This window comes from Octopus bimaculoides, chromosome 14, assembly GCF_001194135.2.
Source record: "Octopus bimaculoides isolate UCB-OBI-ISO-001 chromosome 14, ASM119413v2, whole genome shotgun sequence".
NCBI classification, from domain to species: domain Eukaryota; kingdom Metazoa; phylum Mollusca; class Cephalopoda; order Octopoda; family Octopodidae; genus Octopus; species Octopus bimaculoides.
In genome coordinates this window covers 31,381,635-31,384,588 of record NC_068994.1, presented here as the reverse complement: position 1 = coordinate 31,384,588, position 2,954 = coordinate 31,381,635, and positions in this window count along the sequence as shown.

Here is a 2,954-nt window from a genome sequence, read left to right as displayed (position 1 = left end):
ATTATCTTCTCCAATGTCAAAACATTTCCTCCTTCTCATCCTTTAGGATTATAAAATTTGCACACTTCATGAAAATCAACAGTTAACCCTTTCGTTACTGTATTTATTTTGAGATGCTCTGTGTTTCTTTCAATTACTTGAAATATAAACAAAGAATTTAGTGAAATAACTTAGTTATCATTCAGCTAGTGTTAGGAACATAAACTGTGACTAAGTTTTGGTGGAAGATTTTAATTCAAAACTTATGAAAACAAGACATTTGTACTCAGAGCCAGAGCCGGTTTCAGCCGGGTTGGTAACAAAAGGGTAAAGTATGTATGAAAAACCTAATTAGAAATACTAATGCTGTGAACTTAATGAATATTTTTTTTTTATATATATTCTAATCAGTTTGGCAAAATACAGGAGACAACATTGGAAATGTTTCAGTTTTATTAGGTTTTCTCAGTGAAGCATAGGTTTCACTGCACTTATCAAAGTACAACCAACTCTTGTGTGAATATAGTTAAGTAACATGTACCATAATTTCACTAATTGTTTTATGTCTCAATGTAGTTGCAAGTAAACATAGACACCCTCTCGGTCCCTCATTTTTGGTCCAGCTGAATATTCAGGATGTAACAGGTGGAGAGAGAGAGAAAATTGGGGTGCTGTACTAGCTTCCTGGCTGATACTCATTATAATCAAGCAACATGAAATGAAGTGGCTTGCTCAAAAACCCAATGCACAGTTCTGTCCAAGAACTGAATCTACAAATTTATGATTATAAATCAAACACCCTAACTACTAGGCCACATGCCTTCGTGTTTATTCAACAGTAATGAGTAGCAGCCCTCTCTCTTCTTGGATTGCTCTGCTGTACCAAGGGGCTGTCCATGTAAGCTTGTAACTACATAGGTACCTCAAGCAATTATTCTTTTATTTGTTTCAGTTATTTGACAGGGATGTAAACACACCAGCATCGGTTGTCAAGCAATGTTGGTTGGGGTGGACAAACACAGACACACAAACATATACACACATATACATATACGGCGGGCTTCTTTCAGTTTCCGTCTACCAAATCCACTCAGGTTTTGGTCGGCCCGAGGCTATAGTAGAAGACACCTGCCCAAGGTGCCACGCAGTGGGACTGAACCCAGAATCATGTGGTTGGTAAGCAAGCTACTTACTACACAGCCTAGCAAAAATGTAGTGGATGTTATTAAGCCATACTCATTTGTGAGTGATGGCTGGCTGTACTTTTTTTGAAGTATTGATGAGAAAATTACTCCATAAGATTACAATATAGTAATCTGTGTAGGTGTGGAAAACTAGCATATTTAATTTCTCTAACTATACTTAGTAATTCCTTTATCACAACTTAAGCAAATGTTGTGAAATGTGCTTCACTGAGAAGGTTTAACAAGACCGAAACAACATTGTAATTGTCTCCAATTTTTGCCACAACAATTAAAATAATATTAAGCATTGAGGTTGTGCTCCTCTTTCCTCTCTTCTCTATGTTATTGTTTCTTATAAGGTTTTTGATGTTCATGTCATTTGATATGTTAACACTAACTTAATTATTCTCTGCTTTGTACCTAGTTTGGAAAACCTGAGTTGAGATCTCCAAACAACACAGAATGTGTAGTAAGCTATCAGTCATGATGAACAGAATAGCTACATTGCTATTAATGATTTTAAAAAATAAACGAGATACAAGTGAGAAGAGATACTACAAAGCCCTAATAAAATGGATCAATTTATAGCAAAATCCAAATGTGACAGAATTGGATAAGGTGCATTTCTGATTTCTGTGTATGGCTTGTTGCAAAGACAAGCCAAACACAGTAGAGGAATATCTGCTTATTATTCTTGAACACTGAACAATTCAACGTTTGTCCTTTAACTTTTGCATTAAGTACTCTACAGTTCTTGAATATTTATGTCTGACACATTTTGTATCTGCTACCATTAGTTTGCAGACCTACCACTGGGGTGGTAATGTTAAGCGCAAGGTTTATTTATGTTTATACAGGTTTATTTATGTTTACACCAGCTGAGTGCCTGACACAATTCTGTAAATTTTATATATCCAACTGTATTTCAGTTCATCAGGAGGTCATCCAAGAGACCAAAACATACAGAAGATGGTGTTAATGTTAAAAAGCATGAACATAAAGTATTATCTATGCTTGAAAAGGTGGAGTTATAGAGAAAGGAACTTCAGTAGTGAGCTTGTGTGAATACTGTGGTGTCAGATCATTGACTGTGTATGATTTAAAGAAATTAAAAGAACAAATTCTAAAGTTTTTTGCTGAAAATGAAAGCTAGCAAAGTTTAAAGAGTGGCAAACTTTGAAAGGTTGCTGCAATATATATATGTTGCATACATATGGTTACATAGAGGATTCTTTTAATGGGTCACTCAAAGATCAGTTTTTGTAGTACAGAATTTTCTGTAATCTAGTAATGGTCAGGTCCTAAGTTTGCTGAATTAAAGAGGTTCAACCTGTACTATATCCCTTAATTACTATAATGGTTATTGCCATTTCTTAGCAGTGATAATGTTTTTCCAGATCTATTATGATTATTTCAATTAGAAAATGTTTGGATAGATTATGGGTGAGAAATGTAGGGGGTGTGCATAAAGGGGATAATAATGAGGAGATCAGTGAGGAATTTGGTGTTCAGAAAGCTCATTCCTAAATGCTGTTATCAGGCCATTTCCATCATAACACTCCCTGAGGCAATCACACAGCTGTTTAGGGGCCAGTACTTGTAACAACACCTCTAATAGCCACAACCTTATGCTCATCCCAGGAGTTGTGGGAGAACTGCAGACATTTAAAACTTGGAATAGTGGCCAATAAGTAAACCTGACCAAGACTGAATTACCAATCAGTTACAGGATGTCCATTAACGCTAAGGAAATGTTTTTGCATATATATGTGTGTCTATCCATATATATAT